The 25,378-nt window shown below is 37.8% G+C and overlaps 1 protein-coding gene across 3 annotated transcripts in view; it reads right to left on the bottom strand.

Moving 5' to 3' along the window:
- LOC135201634 (beta-mannosidase-like) overlaps positions 1 to 24,638 on the bottom strand; it is a 103,406-nt gene extending 78,768 nt beyond the window's left edge. For all 3 annotated transcript variants that reach the window (XM_064230702.1, XM_064230701.1, XM_064230703.1), the window contains exon 1: positions 24,428 to 24,638. The gene's annotated coding sequence lies outside the window, so the exon portion shown is untranslated. The remainder of the gene's footprint in view (positions 1 to 24,427) is intronic.
- Between the last annotated feature and the right edge of the window lie 740 nt (positions 24,639 to 25,378).

The raw sequence follows: 25,378 nt of genomic DNA, 5'->3' as shown, positions 1-25,378 counted from the left end.
TAAATGCGACACAAAATTGCGCAAATCGTACATTTGTCCGACTGCCGCACAAAGTGATCCAATTTTTGACAAGCGCTTGCAGTCTGCTCTCAGCCTGTAGTGGTAACTAGATGGACAGGAGGAGAAAATTGTTGTCTTTATCTATTACATTTGAGAATAAAGAAGAGAAAACCTAAAATTCACTGGGTACACCCTTTGAATACACAAAGGCACTTGTACGGTGCATTTGCCACAATTTTCGAAGAGCTGAAGAGAGATAATGATAAATTTTGCAATTACTTCAGAATGTCTAAAACAACCTTTGAGGAACTCTTGTCAATACGACATTCAGAGATGATATTTCGCCAGCACAACAATTGGCAGTTACCATCAAGTAAGAGGAAATAATATGGACCTTTCCTTGTAAATTTGCTTTTCCTTATAGAAATTAAAAAGGAGAAATGAAAACAACTATACTCTTGTTTTTTTCCATCTGTCCATCCGCTTGTGGTGTTTTCGCATGGTAACACTGCGTCCCGGGCTTTATTATTTACTCTATGTGTAAGTTTTAGGTAAATAAAAGGATATCTGGGTGTACATTTGCAACAGAAAAGTGTTTTAATAATTTATTGTATGCGAATTACACAGTTAATATTGGAAATAGGATATTATTTAAAGCCCGGGACGCAGTGTTACCACGAGCAAACACCACAGGCGGATGGACAGATGAAAAAAAACAGAGTATAGTGTTAGCTGAAACATCTCTATTTATCAAAAGTATAAACTGATATATCTATAAAAAAACGTGCAACAGCAGTAGACTTCCACTGCTTCTGGTGATCGGGTGCATTGGGTATCGAAAACATTTGAGGGATATAAATAGTATTATTCCCGTTGCTGAATAACCACTGGTTCCATGCAACGAAAAAACACCGTACAGTAATAATAATAACAAAAGTGTTATTCGTAAATAAGAAAGAACTACAGGTATGGATGGCTTAAGTATAAACTACTGAGAAATGATTTCCTAAATGATTTGCAGTTTTTTCCATTAAGGTTACATATACGTTTTGATACTGAAATTATTAGAAGGTTATCGGCAGATTATTGATATAAAAGAGGACTAAAAGCTTTTGATTTCGATATATATGATTTTTTGAGAAGTTTTTATAGTTAACACTTACGTTTTATTTACATTAATTAATGAAACAGAGAGATATGGATTTTTTTATATCAAAGTCAAAGATTTTAGTTTTTTATATAGATATATCAGTTTATACTTTTGATAAATAGAGATATTTCAGCTAACACTAGTTGTTTTCATTTCTCCTTTTTAATTTCTATATGGAAAAGCAAATTTACAAGGAAAGGTCCATATTATTTCCTCTTACTTGGTGGTAACTGCCAGTTGTTGTGCGGGCGAAATATCATCTCTGAACGTCGTATTTCTTTTAGCAACTGGTCATGCAGACGTGACAAGAATTCCTCAAAGGTTGTTTTAGACACTGAAGTTATTGCAAAATTTATCATTATCTCTCTTCAGCTCCTCGAAAATGGTGACAAATGCACCGTACAAGTGCCTTTGTGTATTCAAAGGGTGTACCCAGTGAATTCTAGGTTTTCTCTTCTTTTTTCTCAAATGTAATAAATAAAGACAATAATTTTCTCCTCCTGTCCGTCTAGTCACCACTACAGGCTGAGATCAGCCTGCAAGCGCTTGTCAATAATTGGATCACTTTGTACGGCAGTCGGACAAATGTACGATTTGCGCAATTTTGTGTCGCATTTAGATCCGGCACTGCAATCGTATCTTGGTCCGACAAGAATCGCATAGTGTGAAAGGGCCCTTACCGGTAGCTTCTTGCGGTGATTCTGATTTCCCAGGGGAGTGATAGTGTCATAGCCTCTGTTCCCCCATCTTGGAGAGTCATCATCGTAACCTTTGAGATGCTAGCAACTCCTTTCTCCGCAGAAGCGATAGATCTATTCGCATATCTGTCCCAAATTATCATAGCAGGGTAGTAGAGCAGCAACTCGATAAAGAGTGTGATTTGCCAGAAAATAATTGAAGAGTATGAAGAGAAATTCTATAATATAGTAATCTACTTCGGGGTGAATGAACATCCATTACAGACGTACCTACTCGTCTATAAGGAACAAGATCAGGACTAGTAAAGAATTATTAAACCCCTTTGAATATACAGATCGAGGGATGACTGACATGGGACTGTTATACATTCTCGATGACTGCTTTCTAGAAGTGAGTGATTACAAACATGTCACAGAGGCATTTACTGCTGGGCGGCATTCATCAATCTCCGTCGTGTTCATAACAGACAGTTCAAATTGAAACTTTGCGCCGTCAGTTATACAGACGTCAGAAAGGTGGCGAATTTTTTTGAGATATATAAGAAGGTATTATCTAGTATCCAGTAGTACTGCTATTTACTGGTTGACCTCGCAGCTAGCACACCTGATAGCTTACAGCTCAAGGCTAATATGATGGGTGAAACTGAATATCACGTTATTTATCAACAGTTGTGAAAGAAACAGCTGCGGGTACTGAAGAAGATATACGAAAATGTTGAATACCCCGGCAGTTTTAGCAGTATAAATACATTATTCAGAGATTTGGCACAGTAGATAGTTTGAGGGTGTTGCATGTAAAGCACATTCCCTTGGAATGTGACTATGAGACACTCTTTCTTTCGTTTGGTAGTTTTGGCAAAATAGAAGTGTTGAGGATGAACTCTGATGAAAGTCAGAGAAAATGGGAGGCATGGCTGACTTTTCAAAAACATGAAGCTGCACTCAGAGCCAGCAGCAGTATCAATAATATAAAGATTTGTAAAAAGATTGTCAAGGGAGCACTGTCCGATAGGGCCCCTAAAAATATAGATGCTTACAGACCATCACAATGGGTACAAGTGGCTTAGCCAAATTTGACTGACAATGCCACTTTCGAAAGAACACCCAAACCTCTAATGTGGTTGGCAGTATCTGCTAAGGAGGAAAATTATAATTACTACAAATTTAGCAGATACATCCAAAAAAAGGTTGGCTGTATTGGCATGGGTAACATCTCAAGGTTTGGTAAAGGCAGTGTCCTCATTCATGCCAAATCAAAGACACAGGCATACATGCTGACAATGAAGAAATGCGAGAAAGATGATATGATAAAAGAAATTAGACATCACATGAATTTTGGTAATGGAAAAGGAGTGGTATTTGATAGAGACCTTTGTGAACTGAGAGAAAGAGAAATATTAGAAATCAGTCCAACTTCTGTATGGAAGGTAAGAAAAGTTCCAAAGGCAAATATGGTCATTTTAACGTTTGAGGACTCTGATGTACCATCTTACATCAATTTTGGAAATGAAAGGGTAAAAGTCAAACCATTTTTATCAAAACCTCTGCAGTGCTACATCTGTTTTCAATATGGCCATTCATCCAGATTCTGCAAAAACAATAAAATTTCTAATAATTGCTCATCTCCCGAACATGGTCCTTGTTCGAAATAGCCAAAATGTATTAATTGTAAAGAGAATCATACCCCATTCAATAAAAAGTGAGGCCAATATAAATATGAAGAGGCAGCTATATGTAAAGCTAATGCTGAACATATAATTATTAGTTACGCCAGGAAATTAATTGGCCAGACAAAGACCTATGCTATGGCTCTAAACTCCGTAGCCCCTATAATAACTCAAGTCAACAACATAAAACCTTTACCTGCAGTAAAAGCAAGAACTACTGAAACCCAGTCATCTGATCTAGGTGATCTAAGAAAGATGTGCCTGCTGATATAGATTCATTTCCAATTGATGAAATCCTCACTATGTATGTCCCATTTCTGCAGCAATGGAACAAGAACAAACTAGAAGGCCAAAGAGAGAGAACTCCTTCATCCTCTCCTCCACCTGCTCAAAGGATGGAGATTTCCAAACCCAATAAAAAAATGTAACAACAGTGAAGCCAACAGTGAGGATGCTTCTGCCCCTGCCCCTGAAACTATCAAGGAATCAAGTTCCTTGGATAAAAAGAAAATAGTAGTTGAAGTCCACTCTCCTCCGTATCAAAAAGCTAATTGAAAAACTTAATCATAAATAAGCCACATATCTCAAGACAATCTTAAGAAACTCTTAAAAAGTCCCAAAAGGAAAAAAAAAAAAAAAAAAAAAACTAGTGTAGATCAATATAGAATTTCCCTTGATAGATCCTAGCACTAAAAATTCAATCTGGACATTATACAATGGAACTGTAAAAGACTAAGGACTCGTTCAGATTTTCTAAAAGTATTACTGAGTGAGCATAACCCAGGGGTTGTATGTCTTCAAGAAACCAAATTAGGGGATTCAGTATACAAACCAGGTGTAAACTATGAAATCTATAAGGTGAGCCCCATTGATGGGGATCGTGCCCATGGAGGTGTTACAATAATTATTACTAAAGCATTGCAACATTTTACGGTTCTTCTGAGCACACAGCTTCAAGCAATTGCTATCCGGGCTACTTTTGGCTGTGAAATCACAATCTGCTCTCTTTACCTTCCTCCAAGATGTAGGTTCATTCTTGGGGACATTCAAGGTTTAATCAATCAACTCCCTCCTCCATTTTTACTACCTGGTGATTTTAATTCTCACAATCCACTTTGGGGTGGAGATTTTTTAGACACAGAGGGTAGCATCATTGATGACATCGTTAATAATAATGATCTTACACTTTTTAATTAAGGTACTATAACATACAGGTGGTTCATCTGCTATAGACTTGAACGTTTGCTCTTCTCTCTATCTAGATTTCAATTTGTCTGTAGATGAATTTCTTTATGACAGTGATCACTTTCCCATTCATCTTAAGTTTGTGAGAAACGCCACCCTCGAATTATCCAATCAAATGGAAGGAAGAGGAAGCAGATTGGGTAAAATTTCAAGAAGGTTAACCAATCCCAGGAATTTGAATCCTTCAAATGCCATATAAAGGCTTATGAGTAGTTTGCCTCTGAAATATTGAATAGTGCTGAAAACTCAATACCTAAGACCAAAGGGAAACCACACAGACTTGCTGTTCCTTGGGGGGATAAAACCTGGGGTAATTTGAGGAAAATTACCAGGAAATGTTACAGGCATTATAAATCCAGTCAGTCTGCAACAGCAAAAGCTATTTACCAACGAGCTATGGCAAAACAGCAAAAATATTTTTTAAAAAGTAAAAAGGGAATCCTGGATTTTCTATATAAATTGCATAAATTTCAAGACCCCATCCAGATTGATCTGGAAAAAGATTATGATGAGTGGGTTAGGTTAGGTTAGGTTAGGTTAGGTTAGGTTGGGTTGGGTTAGGTTAGGTTAAGGGACTTTTAATTTTTGCACTCATATTCATACTTATGTGAAATGGTGTTTTTTTTCATCCGTATAGTATATCTGGAGCCAAAATAGGGTTGGGTATTTTCAAGGAGTAGAACAAAATCATGGTTCTCCTATCCGAAGAGTTCTTCATGAGCCATTTTTGGGTTCTTTTCTGAACTAGAGTGAAATATTTGGTGGTTTTCCCGTGTAGTTGTTGATGGCCAACGTACATGAGGTTAAGATACAGGGCAAGCTTATGGGGTTTATCACCTGTGAGCCGAATTGGGGGTTGGGTGTTGAGGTTAAGCCGAAATGGGGTCTTCTTCCCTACTGTTGTCTACCCCCACAGTATTCTTTTTGAAATAGTAAGTCATGTGTATACCAACTGTGCTTAAAATTGCTCAATGCAATTCAGTTATGTTAGAACACACACATACATACATCCATTTTGATATATATATATATATCATATATATATATATATATATATAATATATGTATATATACAGTTAGTAGGATACCATACAATATAATGGACTACTCTTGTGTGTTATCACTTTTCCCATCTTCAAGACTTCTCTGCTTGCTGTTATAACAGGATTATCTTTGTGCCTTCTGGAGTTTCACTGAGTGTGAACCATTGCACATGTTTTATCACCTACTTCGCACGTGCTCATCACACATAACCAGATACATATTGAATTGTATGCAAGCACAGGCTGGCCTGAATCGTTGTAATATAGATGATATTAATAGTATTTAATATATATATTATATATATATATATATTTATATATCGTATATATAATATAAATATATACATATATATTTCTATTTCTATTATATATATATATATATATAGATATATATATATATATATAATATATATATTTATATATATATATATATATATATATATTATTATTATAATATATATATATATATATATATATATATATATGCAGTCTGTGGTTTCATACAATTCAATATGTACAGAAGTATTTTTTTATCCGGTTGTCAGTGAAGAGCAAGTGCTAAGTCGGTGATAAAACATGTGTAATGGTTTTCACTCAGTGAAACTCCAGAGGGCACAGAGATAATCCCAATATAAACAGCAAGCAGAGGAGTCTTGGAGAAAGGGAAAAAACTATAACACACAAGAGTAGGTCATTATACTCTGTGGTGTCCCACTAACAATTGATGATATTTTATGTAGTGTAACAATCCAATCTCGAAAACAACGGGAAGATGATGTTGGTGACTGCAGTGCCACCTGTATAAAAACATTCAATAAATTAGTGTATTTCAGATATTCTTATAATTTATATGAAGCATAAGTGTTAAGGTAAGATTGCAGCCATAAACCATTGCAAGCTTCACCGCCAAAATCTGGCTTTGCTGCCAGCTTTGACAGATAATCACCAATCTAACACCATGGTCTTGCAATTACCTCTAATTAGTCTTCTGCCTGTATGGCCCGTCAATTACATGTCACTGGTTTCCTGTTCGTATGCCTGGTCAATTTTTGACAATAAATCGTTCTCAATCTGGGCTCCTGGTGGCCCTGGAGTGACTGGTAAACCAGCATGGCTTTTGCAATTAACCTACCATTACCAAAAGACACTCAAAGATGCAAAATGGTACCAAAATTCTGGCTTTTCAGTTCTCAAGAGCCAGAGATTATCCTCTACTAGCCTGGTGATTAATAGACCCTATATAGGCATGGTCTACTAACAGAAAAGCCATTAACGAACTAATTACTGTGCCCAGTTTTGGTTTCGTCCCTTAGGACATAAAGATGAACCATTAGCGGAAAATCTAAACAAATACAATATCTGCCAATGAATAACCAAACACAAATGCCATCGACCTCCATCCGTCTCTGTTTTCATCAACATAGCCATCCTATTAATTATTATTATTCAGATGAAACCTATTCATATGGAACAAGCCCACAGGGGTCATTAACCTGAAATTCAAGATTCCAAAGAATAAGGCTTTCATGAGGAAGAAGTAAGATGAGGTAAAGGGAAATACATAGAGATACCACTTATTAAAAAATAGATTAATAAATTAACAAACAGATAAAAATGTATTAAAATGCAAGGAAAATAGTATTATGGTAGTAATGTACTACTGCATCTTTGCTTGAACTTCTGAAGTTCTAACTGCATAACTTCCTTTGGGAGGCTGTTGCACAGTTCCAGTGGTGTGAGGATTAAAGGACCTCTGGAATTGAGGAGTTTGACAGCGAAGCACGTTTACTGCATATTGCTGCTGCTGCTGTTCAACGAATCTGGTTGCTCTCTCTCGGCAGAAAAAGGGGATCTGGGATCAATTGTGAATGTGAAAGATCTTTGTTGAAATACAACTTATGAAAAAGTGACAAATGAGACCATCCATCGATGGTCCAAGTCATAACTACTGCTATTAGGAAACAGAAACCTACCACCATGAACCACTCTATCTAAAAGAGAGAACTTCTGGCAGGAGCCGACTTTCACACAGAGAGCAGTATTTGCTTAAACATTCATTAGATGTTTCTCAAAGGTTAAATGTGAGGCAAAGGTTACACCTAGAACAGTTAAAGCTTCAGACTTGTTCAGAAAATTTCCATTCCACCTTAATGGGAGGATGGGGTGGGAAATCTGTACGAGTTCTGATAATCAATGGTGTTTTTGTTTTACTGGATTCAATCTCATACCCCACCAACTACACCATTCACTAATCCACTCCATGTCCCGACTGAGGCTGAGGGCAGCAGCTTCATTTCTCAAAAGTGGAGACTTTACTAGACCAATAAGTGTTGCATCATAGGCATACTGAACAATCTTGTTTTCCTGGCCAACAACCATGTCACTTGTATATACTAAAAATAACAGTGGACCTAGAACAACGTCCTGTGGAACTCCAGACAAAATATGTGTTGGTTCACTACAGATATCAACCACAGCAACCCGTTGTTGTCTACCTGTACTTGAATTAATCCTAAAACAAGTTTATAAATATATATAAGTGCCTTGTGATTTACTAAAACGAAAGCAGCCCTAAAATCTATCCGAATTACTCTACACTCAAAACCCTTATCAAGGTTCCCTTGCAGATGGCATGTCAAGTCTAAAAGAGCATCACAGGTACCCAGCTCCTTCCTATATGCATATTGACTATCAGCTAACAATCCTTTAGATACAGCATATTTATATAGTGGCTTAAAAGTAAGTTTTACAGCAACTTTGGAGAGCACAGGGAAAATAGAAATTGGTCTGTTTCCAAAAGGTGAATAAACAATTCTGCCTCCAACACATCATAAGCTCCACATAAGAAGGCAGACTGCACATCAAATGCTCTTTACTCCTGGATCACACACTGGTTGATACTCAGGGTGAAAGAATATCATAAGATGACTGCATGCATTACTGATAACCAAATTCTCCCTGTCCTCACCTGCCCACATCCATTGGGCCTTTGACCTGCTATACACTCTGCTAAGGGACACTACAACATGAATAGCCTAGGAAAAACTCAAGTCATTCTTGATGCTTCCAGAACTCAACACTGATGGGAAGCCCTAGAAAAAGTTGGTTTGGGTAAAAGATCCACAAATGTGTAGGCATAGATTAGTTGTAACTCAAGGAATAACTTAAGAAATTATAATTTTCTTTTGTACGGTTCCCCTTAGCACCATTTTTTTTTCTTTTGCAGCTTCAACAAATGTTTACTGATAAAGGGTTATTGAAGTTTTACTAAATTTTAATTATGCTTAAATGCATATTTGCATTAGTTTCTCGGAAGTTTTACATAATCTACTTATTAGAGATATTTCCAGACTGTCTGAGTTGAACAGGATTATACAATGTCTACTTGGGAACACAAGAGTAAACTAGAATAATTGAAAATTAGAGCAACTATACACACTGGCTAAAGAGAAGAAAGCAGCAAAGCAGAAAGATCATCCAAAAAGAAGGCAGAAGGCACTCCTAAACCCTCCCAACATCACTTCAGCAAAGGACTACATGTTGCAGTTTAAAGGAATTTGTTTTGGTACTAGCGGGAAATGAGGAACCATAATCAGAAAATGATAACCTTGTCTACTAGTGTCTATCCACATCTATGAGTTACAACTGGAAAAATGAAATTAGTGTGGTTTGGTTTGCAAATAAATTTTATATTTTTATCTTTTATTCAGTGTTTTAATCATACCATTATAAAATCAAAGGTTCACTACCACAAGAGGGCCTTGTTCCTACAAACTGTATAACAGTAACTAAATCAATAGGAGCTTTTCCATGCTTTTCACCATGCCTTGCAGCAAGCGAAAAAAATGCTCAGGAGTATTCTATTTGCAACAAAACTAAGAAAGTTGAACTAGCAAGAAAAATCTGGCCCCAACACTGCCCTGCTCAATGCAGAGTTACAAGTAACTCATTCAACAAATGAATCCCAATCAGTACCCACTCCCAACATGCAGACATCACCTTTACCTTTCATGGGGCCAGATCTCCAAGTTCAACCTGATGAAGAGCTACTTCAAAGTATCAGTCCACCAACGTGAGATCCCAAAAATGGTAATTGTCATAACCTTCAGGGCCTACAGCCTCTGTGACTCAGGGATCACACTCCAGAGACTGATGGACATGGTTCTTGGTGATCTTTCCAGCATTTACAATATCTTCATCTTCTCCAAGAACCCAGATCACTAGTTGTATATCACTACAATTCTTTCTCTATATTGTAAAAACCAGTTTGTTAGTCTGTCCTGGGTCATAAAGGCTCAGCAAACAGCATTAGACCCTACTCTCTAAGGTATCAGTCTCAGAAAATATCACATTTCAGCAACCATAAAATGCCTTTAGGAATTCACAAGAATAGTAAACTACTACTGCTGCTACTACTTCCAGAAAAACATCGCACATATCATGGGCCCCCTCCGTGATGCTTCCAGTGGAAACCAAGACTCTAACCTAAAGGTATGCCCAAGATACCCTCAAAGCCACTAGGGATACTCTTGACAACAACCACCACTTCAGCACTGTCCAATCCACAGACCAAATTCACACTAACCAATTCATCAACAGTCAATGGGTAATTCCAACCTCTCAGCTCCTTCAGTAGAGAACAGACCCAGCCAAGAGGAAGAACAAAATCTTCGACAGGGAATTTCTTACTGTATACCTAAGCACCCAGCACTTCAGACAACTACTTGAGTGCACACCTTTACATCCTAAGAGACTACCAATCATTCATCCAAGCCATTACTGAAAAGTAAGACATATTCTGACCACCAACAATGCAAGCTCTTGGCCAATGTTAAATTCGGGTGCACCATCTAACATATCCCAAGCGGGAAAAAACCTAGTGACAGATGCATTACCCTGAATGAAAATCAATGGAGTACAACTAGGGATAAAACACGAACTCACCAATGCCATACTCCAAGGGCTTGAAAACAAAACCAACCGCACCTCCATCTTCGGTGGAATGACATCCCTTATGGCAACATGTGACACAAGCACCAGCCACCCTTAACCTTCAGAGGAAGGTATTCAACTTCAAGCATGTGCTCTCTCACCCCTTTGAGTGGACATCAGTAAAATTGATAACATAAAAATTTACTTGGCATAGAGCCAAAAGGGATGTGAAGACGTGGGCCAAACCCCAAATTCCCCATCCAATGGCTTCAGATGCATCTTGACAGCTACAGAACCCTCCACATAATGACCAAAAGCAATCGCAATTTCAATGCAACATCACACAACTACAATGAGGCACTCTTAAATGGCTGGGTCAGCGACTTCAGTAAACCTGACGATATAACCTCTAATCAAGGGCCAGCCTTCATCTCTGTGACCTAGTTAACTGGCCAAATTAATTGGGACAAGAATCCACCACCTACAATCTTGCAGCGAACAGCATGGCATTAATAACCCTTACGCGGCTGATATTGTCAGACACAGCAGCCTGGAATGAAGTTATAACTCTCTTGGATTCTTTTAGGTCTCCACACAGTTCCAAAGAAATCAGTGACTCTCCCACCAAAAGGATATTTTGGAAAAACATGCAGAATATCAAAATACATCGTGTAATGTGAGTTTCATCTTCATATCTCAAATTATATAGAAGATATTGCAATTAAAATTTGTTGTAGCGCTATTTCATCGCAAAAAAAGAGGGGGGGGGGGGTGTGTGTGAATGTAGCGTTTTTATGTAACTACAAAATACACCATATGATGTAATTTTTAAATTCATATCTCAAATCATATAGGAGATATGGCAACAAAATTTTGAAGTATCTCAATTTCATCGTAAAATGATAGGAGAAATATAGCCTTTTTTATGTATCACACAAATGGTTATTTATTAAAAAAAATAAGCAAAGCATCCCTGTAACTATTCTTAACAAACTTGATGTGATTTTCAATTATAATTCTGACTGATGTGTCGACTCCAGCAAACTTGATGTATCAACCAAAGACATTTGAGGAGAAGAGAGTATCACCATAATACATGCAAATTTACAAACTCCTGTTACCTGTGATAGACTTTCTTGGCAAATGAGTCAAATAATAATTCATTCATTCATTCAACTTCCATGTCAAGAAAAGAGGGCATCCAACGTTAGCACAGAAAAGCAGTAGATGACGCCGACACTTTAATGAGAAAAACCGCAATGGAATGGCATCAAATGCGTTCTCCTCGATAAGAGTTGTCGCGCAAGACACAGATATTTTAGTTTTACTTTGTTACCACAGGAACTTATATATGTAAGCTGGTCAGAGGGGACCATACAACACTGAATCAATAACAATATATGAAAGAAAGGAATTTCTATTTAAGTATTCTTGGTCTGGCTGTGATACAGTATCCAAAATTCACAACCATACAAAATAAGAAGTCCATCATGGGCCATTCCCTGGTGAAATAGTTGAGCCATTCTTTAGAAAAAGAAGCTTCATGTGACAGCATTAAAGTAGCAGGGATTGGGGCAATACAAATGACCTATGGTTACACTTTAGAAAAGGAACGGCAGTCCAGATTTTTCCAACAAGCACATAGTAAGGCTAAGATAAATCCAGAAATTCTACTACCAACAGAAGATGCCAGTAGCTAACCAGCAAGCTCTGAGAGTGCATCGCCGATTAATAGTCTGGAAAGAACTGGATACTGAAGCTTTAGGCCCAACTGGAAGACGATGGGAACTTGATCGAAGTCATAAGTTAAGACACAAGATGCTTCCTGGTAATATAGCCATCGATGAACTGCTGAAATTAGCATGCAGCAGTTGCAGGGGAAGTGAGAACCAACCAGTGCTAAACAATGAGATGCAGCTGTTTGTTTGTTTGTATGGTGTTTTTACGTTACATGGAACCAATGGTTATTCAGCAACGGGACCAACGGCTTTACATGACTTCCGAACCACGTCGAGAGTGAACTTCTATCATCAGAAATACACATCCCTCACCCCTCAATGAAGTGCCCGTGAATCGAACTCGCGGCCACCGAGGTGGTACGCCAACACCATACCGACCACGCCACTGAGGCGCTGAGATGCAGCAGTTGAAGAAATCAGGGGCTCTTTTGTGTTGCAACTTGTGGGTTCTGCGGTGGCCATTTCATTGTTCAATAGAGAAGCGACGATGATAAATTTTAACTTGTCAGAGGAAGATGAAGATCTCTCTTTTAGTTTTGATAATATAAGTTGTAGCTTTAATTAAACAAATTACAAATAATATTAGAGAGTCTTGACAAATGAGTCAAATAAGAATGCATTCATTCAATTTCTATGTCAAGAAAAGAGGGCATCCAACATTAGCACAGAAAAGCAGTAGATCTTTGTTCTTCCATAGAATGCCCCTTGTATCGTAAATTGGGTGTTGAAATTACGTTTAAAACAAAATTTGGGATATATTCGCTATAATCAAAGATATTAAGTTGAAACTTACTTTCTTTAGTAGATACCAATGTTTCTGAAGTTTCTCCTTGGATATTTTGTTTTCAAAGGAATTATTTTTTTAAGATGAAGAATGAATATGTTTGATATTTCATGATGAAACCGAACTGCTCAATAAATTAATTGCAATCTCTCCAATACTATTAGTGTTATGAATTAACAATTACCTCATATGATTCATTTGGACACTCTTAAGTATTTTTTCTATGCTATGCATTTTTTTATAAATGACCATTTGTGAGTTACATACATAAAAAGGCTATTTTTACCTTTTATTTTACGATGAAATTGTGATAAAATTTTGATTATATCTCCTATAGATTTTTGATAATCTACATTTTTTTCTACTTTACATTTTCAAATAAATGACAGTTTTGTAGTTACATAATTAACGCAATATTATTATTAATTTTTTTGTGATGAAATTGGGATACAACAAATTTTAATTGTAATATCTCCTCTATAATTTGAGGTATGAAGCTAAAACTCACATAGCATCATGTATTATGATATAGTGCATTTTTTCCTATGAAATTCGTTCCAGAGAGAGAAATGTTATTAAATCTGGCACCAATCAAATTTTGAAGGGCCATAGCAGCCGAATCATTAGTTATTTTGAGACGGGGATTGAAGCATTGAATGTGATTTTATGATTCCAACTTTTGTTCTTCTATGCCTTATTTTCATATGAAGAGCGGTTTCCAAGTTGTTTTCGCTTAACCATTTTTATGGTAAAAAATGCTGCCATTTTGGCCACTAATGTTTGGTGTAAAAGAGGCCGAAAAAATGTGTTGCCAACCCCTGAAGTACCCTAACTTTTGTTTTTTCTTTCATTTTTGGTGATGCGGCTCATCCCTCAACATTTCCGCAAAATAATCTAGATTATTTGGAATGTTTCACGGATAAAAAACCTGTTTATGTTACTAATTGCTACTGTTCCGTCCACATGCCCGCTCTCACATGCTTCTGTTAATGGCAATAATCACTGATGCACCATTATGGGAGACTGTTATTTTGTGGAAGTATGTACTTTTAAAAGTGATGAAGCCTTGTTTCCAAGTGAATAAATAAGAAAAATAACAATAGGTCTCTCCTATGCAGCAATTCATGAGTGTGCTAATGTTGAATCCTACTATCAGTAGACCATATGGTGACTTTTCATATTGCCCAGACGAGCTATCAGGTATAATAACTGGACACATTCATTACTTTAGTTATTTGTTTAGATTATTTATGTCATGTTTAGCTGTACTCTTAGCTTCACTCATGCAACCACAAGCATGCTAAACACTGCCATAAACAACACCCAGTGCTGATATGAACAATGGAATCGAGAGGTAGCTCTTTGCCAAAGTTAGTTACCAATACTATGGAACGTTTATTAAATTGCATTGCAGTTGTCAACTTGTTGAAAAAAAACTGTCGGTAGTACTAAACCAGCTGACACACCACACAAACCATATATATATATAATCTAATGTCTTATCGCTTGGCGATAGACTTTTTGTTGTTTTTTTCCTTACGGCTGTTATCCGTAAGTAATGTTTGGTTCCTCTCATCTCCCTTGGATATCTTAGTAGAGAGGTTCTTTCTTGTCTAGAGGAGTATGATTCAAACAGGCTAGTGAACAAGTTAACAACTTTATTCTGTAACTCCATACTAGGAGATGCAGCTCGGTCGGACGACCGATATGTTTTGACTGTTGCTTGGAACTGCCATTCTAAAGCATCGCGTCGATAGCGGAACATTAGCTATCTCAGCATTCATATAAAAACACATACGTAGTTCGCCGGCTCGGAAGTTACAAGTTTCCGGCGTAGGTTAACAGGTCAACCTCTTCCCATGGAAGTTGTTGTGCAAAGTTATCATAACATAAAGATGTTGACAAAGCTTTGAGCTAGATCAGCTACTGCAGACAACGCATAGCGTAATCTAAGGTGTGCTTTGTCACGTAGAAACCCTCCTAATGCCATGACCCCAGGTCACTGGTTTATATATATAATGTAATTCTTACATTAGGCTCGGTCTGCTACCTATTCAAGCCTTGAATAACAAAAAAAAAATTACTTTAAACATTTGTTCATAGAGCGTGCTCGTAACATACTAATTGATTAAATGCACAAAAAAGGTTTTGTTACATACCCTTGTTGACATATACATAAACAAAGATAAATGCATGGAAAATATAGATCCATGTTTGGTAATAATAATGATTATGTACCCAAATAATAAAATGGTAAAATCAAAACATGTATCATGATTAATATGATAACAGGTAACCTGATTAAGAATAATGGTTACTAAATAATGATTATAGCATGATCATGGATAATAGTTAAAGAGTACTTGTCACTCTTTATAATAGATAAATATAATTTTGTATAATAGTATAACAATGTAATTCTGCAGAATTCAATATATAGGGCTGATATTTTATTAGGTGCCCGAAAAATACCTTTAGGAATATAATTGTATAATATTGGGCTATAATGATTTATTAGGGTGCCCTGGAGATATTTTAACTGTTCAAATGCAAAGGCGTGAGTCTTTCTTGTCCTACATTGTTGCCAGCATACGGACCGCTTTTCACACACAACACAATTCCAGACAATTCCCTAGGCACGAACTGAAGTGGCCAGGTTCAGGCGGCCCTAAACGCAAACGACTTGAGTTTAACGGGTACGTCATCCAGACGGGCCAGACGTTCCCTTGGAGATCCTTCTGTTTACGCCTCAGCTACGCCAAGCAAAAGATGTTTGACGGCGATAACCAATATGAGGCCGTCACGCTGAACACGGCTAGCAGAATGTAGTAGCGAAGATGTTCTCCACCTGCATAAGTCGATGACGCGTGGGTCATCTCAGCCAGTTGCGACAGACGATGAGCTACTCGCGCGTTGTATGGGAGAGGTAGTGACGGGATGATCGTTGTTGCCCACGTGTAGTTTCGCGAAATACCCGTTCTCACGTATTATCGTGTTGACCCCTCTGACGTATAAGTTTGTAAATGTCCCCGTACAACCATCGGCTGCTACGAAGATAGGGGCATGGGCGGTGGATGTGTCCGGACACACGACGTCGAATCCGGCCTTATCATAACGGATCCAGGAACCATTATTCATCCTGTAATTGAATTTATTACCGAAAAAAGGGATAAAGTTTTCCCCAGAACCTTCGCTTGTATGAGAGAGAGAGCCGTTTAGCACTATGTCTAACTCACATGAATCCGTGATATAGGATAGAATTCAAAAGAGTTTCAGCTGTACAAATTTTATTATTCATGGCTTCTGAACAGTGAGTGAGTTTATCTAAGTCTTTAATGACTGTAATGATTTCTTATCAGAAGAAATCAGTACATGCCCTGTTAAATTGGATATTACTGGATTTGAGTTATTCGTCATAAAAGTAGGAAACGGTGCTATTTTGTATGATTGCCAAGCATCGGAAGAATCAAAAGGAATCGTGATCATAATTCTATAATTTTCTACGCTGACTGATATTAGGCTATAATAGAATTCTACTTTATGGGCATCCAATAAAGGAGTATAACCTAGCTTCTCCCGTCCGTTTTCTAAAGTTAACGTCAGATCTTTTATAGGCATGAGGTGAGGCGATAACACACCCTTTGTTGCTAACGTAATTGCTTCTACGTAATCTTTTGACTTTTCAATAAAATGTGATATTTTCACACGGATATGATCTATTTTCGAACTATAGTAAGCTAAAGTAGCCAGCAAATGTTTTTTTTTGAACTTCCATGACCTGATCGATTTATTTATTTGAAGTTTCATTAACGATATTCATTATTTGATTGATCGAAGATAAACTGGCTGCGAAGTTCTGATAAGGCCAGTTCGTTTTGTGTTGCAAAAACTCAATTCTTTTATTTTGATTATTTATCTTGAGGCGATTTGAGATTCCTAAGCCTAGATTCGCAACTGATCCTAAGATGTTTAGTCCAGCTAGAATAAGCGGGTTGCGACGCTCAACAGTATTGTGCCGCACAGACCACATCAGCAGGTCACGAGCGAGTTCTTCTGCCTCGGCGGTTTTATTTTGTATGTCATAAGACAACATTTCTGCGACGCTTAGCGTTTGAGCTAGTGAAATCTCTGAGCTAGCATGAAAATTACGTTCATGCATTTCCTTAAGGGAAATACCAAACCTCATCAGGTCATTCTTTAAGTTAAGGACGTCATCTTCAGGTAAGAAAATGGCGTGCATATCTACCTCGATAACAATATTACTTGACACGATGAATACATCATCGATTCTCTCGATAATCGAGCCATGATTAAATTCTATGTCTTTAGTCCTAACACTCTTTCCATACAACAAAGATGTCTGAATACACAATATCACTCCTAACAATAACAGATTCATTTTTGAAAACCTGCAATGAGTAAAACAGATGTAATAACTCGCGTAAAAGAATAGGTTTACATACAATATGATTAATAGATATATATATATAAATTATTATACAAGTTTCATAAATATAACAACCATTTTTTTTTTTCCCTCACTTCATCTACCTTTCTTTAGATTCTGATATGTGCCAATGGGACTATTCTCACATCAGTGGGTTTGGATACATTTTGAACCCTAACTCTATTGGCCGTTAAATTCTCTAAAATGTTAAACGGGCCTTCAAACTTAGGTGTCAGTTTATAATTTAAACCTTTACGCACGTATACTTGTATGTATACCTGATCGCCCACGGCATATGTTCTAGTTGGCTTAGCTATTTTATCATGATTTTTTTTTCATTAGGATCTGTGCTTCTTCTAAATTCTTACGAATTATATTATATCGACTTATGCTTGCATCCATAACATCCTTTAGAGGATTTGATAAATTAGTTGTAGGCTTTAAGATGTGAAAAGGCGTTCGGGCCGGATACCGTACAGTGCCTCGTGCGGTGTCATTTTAATAGACACGTGATACGAGTGATTAAGTGTGCTTAGTACCGCAGGTATGGCAATGTCCCAGTTGGGATCTGCCCCCCCTAAGTTGACCCTTAAAATGTTTAAAACCTTACGATTTGCCCTTTCCACTAGCCCATTAGACTCTGGGTGATAGATCATGGTATTGACTTTCTTTATACTAAGGAATTCGCACAAGGAGTTAAGGAAATGATTATTGAACTCCCCGCCGAGTCTGAGATAATGATGTGTGGAATTCCATGTTTACAAATGTAGCACTCGTAAACTTCCTAGCGCACTCAACCGCGGTTTTTGTTTTGTTTTAAGCGCTATAACGTTCTGTATATCGAGTCAAAGCGTCTATAATTACTAGGAGGTGCTTATTTTTCCTCTGTCTGACTCGTAAAATCCTGTTAATAAATCTAAATGTACTCTTTCAAAGGGTTGATTTGGCACGGGGTAAGCCCTAGGCTGAGTGTGTCTTCGTGTGCCCTTTGTATTCTTGACAAGTGCGACAATTTGCTATGTGCTTTTTTATATCTCTAAGCATCGTATGCCAATAAAATAAGGATTTGGCTTTCTGTGACATTAGGGTATAACCCGGATGTCCGTGCAGTGGATTTTCATGCAACCACTTTAAGACAGTGGGTATGAGTGAGATAGGCACCACCACCTGGTTGTTATTCAACTGCGGTGTGTTACGGGTTTTCCTCGTCACAGATCTACACAGGAGATTTTCCTGTAGGATATAATTCCTTCTGCCTGCTTATACTTTTAGGTATTTCTTTTTCCTTCGGATTTCCATTTAACGCAATGATGATTTTTTCTATTTGCGGATCTTTTCTTTGTTCCGTCTGTAATAGTTCAGCACTCCAGCCCAGATCTTCCTGTTCGGATATAGTTTAACAACGGGCATGGAGGTTGAGATATCTATTAATTCAGCTAATGGCTCGGTACAAGATGAAGAGGGGTTGCGTGATAATGCGTCAGCAATGATATTTGCTTTCCCAGGTAAATACCCGATCCTCGCGCCAAAGTCCTGAATGATCATGTGCCACCGAGTTCGCTTGGGGCTGTGACTAAAGCCTTTAAAGAAGTCGGTTAGGGGCTTATGATCAGTGAGAACCTTGACGGGATAACCGTATATTATGAACTTAAAGTGCACGAGTGAATTAACAATAGCGAGCCCTTCCTTGTCTATTACTGCATATTTACTTTCGGAAGGTCTCAGTTTACGTGAATAAAAAGCTATAGGGAAAAACTGTCTATCAATATTGTTGAAGCAATAACCCCACCTACTCCTAGGTCTGAGGCGTCTGTTGCTATGAAAAATTCCTTATTGAAGTCAGGAAATTTCAAGATAGGAGAACTACACAGTTCATCTTTCAATTTATCGAACGCCTGTTGATGAATTTCAGACCATACGAAATCTACGCCCTTTTTTATAAGATCGGTTAGGGGAGCGGCTATGATTGAGTAATTGCGGATGAAGCGGCGATAGTATCCGCTGCACCCCAAAAATTGCTGTATTCCCTTGACGTTAATAGGTATCGGAAAGTTACGGATAGCCGACACCTTATCGTGGACGACTTTAAGACCTTCACTAGAAACCGTGAAACCTAGATAGACTAGTTCTGTTTAAAAAAATTCACAACTTCGCTTATCTTTACCCTTAAATTATGCTGCCTTAACCTTTGTAACACTAACTCCAATTTACGTAAATGCTCTTCTAATGTGTTGGAAAAGATTACTAAGTCATCCATGTAGGCATGTAGGATATCTCCCAACAAGTCTCCAAACCAACGAACGTTTTATCCTACGAGTAAAAGCTTATAGGAGCACAACGTAAACCAAAAGGCATACGCAAAAATAATTCATAATGTCCCTGGCTGTGCTGAAGGCAGTGTATGGGATACTTTTCTTGTTCCATCGGAATCTGATGAAATCCTTTTAGTAATTCTAGGCTTGTGAAATATTTATTCTGGCCTAGTAAAGATAGGATATCATCGGGTACATGGTACTGGGAATCTGTCAGGGATTGTTTCTTCGTTTAAACGACGAAAAATCTACGCATATCCGCCAAGTTCGATCTTTTTTTCGGTACTACTATTAACGGAAAATTATAAGGGCTGTTTGATTTCCTAATGACTCCTTCCTTTAACATTTTACCTACTTCCTCTGTTATCTCATTCTGAAATTTCATAGGAAGTCTGTACGAAGGTACATAGATTACTTTCTGTTTGTCCTTGAGCCTGATTTTGATGTTCTATGACATCCGTTTTTCCTAAGGTTCCATCCGTAGTGGAAAAAACATCATGATATTTAGTTAAAAGATTCAAAAATTTCTGCTGAATTTCTTCTTCTTGAATATCTTTATTGATTTTGTTCTTTATAGATTGCAAAAGGGTTTCATCCGCGACTGATTGAGCGTGATTTATCTCAGCTACGGTAAGAATGCGATGTTTATAAACTTCGGCATCCAAGATATGTTGATTTTTGTGGATTACTAAGTGGTATTCAAATGATTACAGACTTCGATATTACATTGCTGTTGTGAGCCGACTGTATAAACGGCTTGTGTACGGATAATCCGTGTGTTTTCAGAGTTTCGGAAAGGATTAATGTTTCAGATCCTGGCAAGGTTCTTTTTACACGCACTAATATATTTGTGAAGTTACGTTAGGTTCGAGAGTTTGCGTGCAAGCTGATATTACGGGTGAGCGAGAGTTCTGTTGGGTTGCCTGTATTATTTCTTGGTTCATGAGACAGGTGATTGGTTCCGTAATGTAAGTGACAACACTGTCTGTCTCTTTATTATCTAAAACTGATTTTAGGGTATTAGAAGACCTATAGAATTTCCCTTTGATATACACGCCGTGTTTTACAGGTGCTAAGATAATATTTTGAGTGCCCATAGACGGGTATCCGATAATTACTGCGGGATACATAAATGTTTTGTACAACGACAAAGGTATCAGCAAACGTGCGCTTACCGACCTTGTACTGTACATGAGTTACGCCCACAACATTTAATTCATTATTCCCAATGCCTGAGAGCCTTATTCCGGACTTTTCTATAGGGAAATTTGAAAAGAGTAAATGATGAGTCCTTAAATCCATTATATTACGTGGACTACCAGAATCAAAGAACAAAGTGAATGACTTATGGTCCAAATTTACTGCATGTAAGGTTGGTCCGCAACTCGTTTTGACTAATAATTGCATGAATTTGTTGCAAATCTACGGGAACCTGCACAGATTTTTTTGATTCGGCAGTGTGTTTCATAGGAAAATCAATTGTCTCACAATGATCTGATAAATGATTAAACTGATTATTTGATACAAAAGATGTTGATATTGATGACCCAACATCGCCCTCTCCCCCCTTGGAGTGAACTACGTGGTATTTGTTTTGTTTATCACACCCTGAAAATTCGCTTGCCCTTGCGAGTTCTGGCTAGACGGCCCAGGAACAGAGGTACCTGAAGCACGATTTGTTTGTTTCTGCTGTTGTGCAGAATTTCCGTTTGGTTGTTTCTTCTTATAGTACTGAGGACCCTTCTTTTTATTTGCACTAGCAACTGGTTGCGTGTTTGTAGCGTTTGGCTGCTGATTCCTCGAGTAGCAACGGTTATATGAATGAGTTGAACTATTGTGTATTGAACAAAAACGCGTCCGACAGTCTGAAATCATGTGACCTGGTCGTTTACAGTTATAACAAACCATCCCTGCAACTTGATTATTATTATGTACCACATTTACTTGTTGTGGCTTGTTCTCATTTTTTGCAAAAACTTGAATGAGCGAAGGATCTAGGTCGGTACATTTAGACATGTGTTTTTTGATTTGTTTATACACATCTAATTCCGTACTGTCGGGCTGCAATTTTTTATCAAAACACCGTACTAACGCTTCAGGCAACATTACAGTGATAGACGTAAGGTAGATCAAACGGATAAAATCTTTCACTTTGATGTTAGCACCGCTCGGAGTGGTTGCCATTTCGGCTTTCACTTTTTTCTTATCACTTCTATTCCTTGCAATCCTATCAAAATATCTATAAGAGTACACTCGACCACTACGTAAACGCATAAGCTATGTACTTTATAAGTGTGTTATAATAATAGGAAAATCCCCCAAAAGATACAAAAATACAGATAATATGATAAAATATTATACGGAGAATTCCTGCAAGAAATGGTTAATGACAACGAGAAAAGTAAAAAAAAAAATTAATCTGCGGGCGAGAACCTCGTAGTTGAAGATAAGTTCTGTAATGAAAGGAAGATTAATATGGCGAACACACTCACCCCCCCCCCCAGAATACTGGACGATCGACTCTTGATGAACAACACTTCACTGAGGAAAAGACCTGAATAGATAAAAATGGTACTTAGCTCCAGATTATATTGCGAAGGATTGTTGACATGGGATGACGTCACAGTTCCTGTCCACGTCTCGCGTCGGAAGTCGTGATGACGTCACGGCCTTCTCTCGGTGCACGATGCGCGGTAGAGTCCAAGATTGATGACGTCACAGCCTCCGTCCTTGCACTACTGCGTATAGCTGTCCACTCTGCGTCCTTGCTCGTGAACGGGTGATGTTCCCGCCTGTGTTTGTTTTCTTCTTCCGTTGATGTTCGATGCCGCCCTCGTCCGGTGTAGATTCTCGAAGATAAGTGATAACTGTTGCTCAAACGTCAGTGTTAAATGCTTGTATTCCTCTCGATGAAGGACATAGTTGCGTCTTCATAAACTGTTGCGTTTGATTGAAGATCCCGTTTCCTCTTGTTTTCGTTTGATGTGAAGGTGGAAGTTAGTTTTCTTGTAGACCTTCGGTCGGCTGATATGGGTCTTGTTAATTATGATCTTCGTTTTTCCCGCTTGCCACCACTTCTAATGTCTTATCGCTTGGCGATAGACTTTTTGTTTTTTCCTTACGGCTGTTATCCGTAAGTAATGTTTGGTTCCTCTCATCTCCCTTGGATATCTTAGTAGAGAGGTTCTTTCTTGTCTAGAGGAGATGATTCAAACAGGCTAGTTGAACAAGTTAACAACTTTATTCTGTAACTCCATACTAGGAGATGCAGCTCGGTCGGACGACCGATATGTTTGACTGTTGGCTTGGAACTGCCATTCTAAAGCATCGCGTCGATAGCGGAACATTAGCTATCTCAGCAATTCATACACATACGTAGTTCGCCCGGCTCGGAAGTTACAAGTTTCCGGCGTAGGTTAACAGGTCAACCTCTTCCCATGGAAGTTGTTGTGCAAAGTTATCATAACATAAAGATGTTGACAAAGCTTTGAGCTAGATCAGGCTACTGCAGACAACGCATAGCGTAATCTAAGGTGTGCTTTGGTCACGTAGAACCCTCCTAATGCCATGACCCCAGGTCACTGGTTTATATATATAATGTAATTCTTACATATATATATATATATGTATAATCTATATATATATATATATTAATTATATATATATATTATATTATAGTAGTGTATCAGCTGATAGTACTACCGACAACGTCACTGCTCGATAATAATTTAGAAATAGATTTTTCTTGTACAACAGAACGAAGTGGAAACCGCCTCTATTTATAACGTGATAAATTTTCGTTGAAGTAAAGTGTAATTTCGCCCGTTTTGGACGTTGCTTTCGTCTATTAAAAACGCTTTGCATGTCTCGAGCCACAGCAAGAACCTGCAGCTTAAAAATATAGGGTAGTATATTTTCTTAAGATTTTCTTCTCCGTTGTCTCAACGATGAATAAATTTTATTTCATTTTTACTAACGAGGTCACCACTGAGAATTTGAATTTTTTTTAACAAGTTGACAGCTGTAATGAAATTTAATAAACGTACGATAGTATTGGTAACTAACATTGGCAAACAGCTACCTCTCGATTCCAATGTTTATGTCAGTATGGGTGTTATTTATGGCAATGTTTTGCATGCGATAGTACATGTTAATTATAGGAAATAGTAATGAACTGTTGGACACACCATGAATTTGGTAAGCCTGGTTGGATGAAAGAAGAATAGAAAAGACGATTCACATTTAGCTACCGAGCGCTTGATTCAAGTCACACGAGAAAACGTTCTCACTGTTCTTGGTAACGTTGCTTTCATCAGATTCGCTCGCTAGTATAAGGTTGCCAAAACCAAGGGTTGCTCTATCATCAGGAAAACATATTTCACTCGAGATTTGGGTTGAATGTAAACATACCTGTTCTGAAGCCCAAGGCTGATGGAAGTAACGTTGTGCTTGGTAATCGTCACCGTATAAGATAGTAACATGAGCAATGTAGTATTGTGCTCGTGTATTCCCTCCCTGTTGGGCAACCTTATAGTGACTCGGCAGTCCTCTCACTCTGCTAGCACTTAACTGTCTCCTCGCTCACAGTTGGTAGTACTCGCACGGTACTCCCAAACAGCTCAACGGTCAAAGCAACGGCAACACCGTTACACCGGCTCTATTGCACGTTTCTCACACCCACACAGGATCCCTTATCTCAAGGTACTTCATTTCAAGACTCCAAGGTATACACTGTATCGAAATTCATGGGTAATTTCAACACATTCATTTAATTAATGAATGCTGTGGAAACTAAGGTAAAATATATGCATTATATATATATATATATATATATATATATATATATATATATATATATATACACATATATATAACCATTTCCCTTAACAATGAGTGCTGGTAGAAAAAATAAATAGGTCACTAGCATATTCAAACTCCGAACTGCTGGCTGACGGTTGAGCAGTGAAATTTCCACGCCATCCACCGCTTCATACAACAACGAAAAAGGCTCATTAGCTGTGTTACAAATTCGCAATCCCTACACTTGCATGGCGACAATCTCAATATTTTAGTCGCATATTGAATACTAAGTGTTTCTTTCTAATACTGCTTCCAGACAAACTATCTGTCAACACATAAGGTAGGCGATTATACCAGTTTCTTTTGTATAGTTCCACCTAGGACTGCTTTTTGTTGTAGTGCCATTCATCTTAGCTTGTCTCTCTCTCTCTCTCTCTCTCTCTCTCTCTCTCTCTCTCTCTCATATTTAGGCTAAAAAATATTCAACAAGCTTTGCAAGATTTTGTTTCGTATCTGATGAGGTAAATATTACTCCCAAATTATGCAGTAAATAAATTAATT

Source organism: Macrobrachium nipponense, chromosome 28 (genome assembly GCF_015104395.2).
Source record: "Macrobrachium nipponense isolate FS-2020 chromosome 28, ASM1510439v2, whole genome shotgun sequence".
NCBI classification, from domain to species: domain Eukaryota; kingdom Metazoa; phylum Arthropoda; class Malacostraca; order Decapoda; family Palaemonidae; genus Macrobrachium; species Macrobrachium nipponense.
Note: the sequence above shows the minus strand (reverse complement) of the source record. Positions and strands in the feature narration are given on the sequence as shown.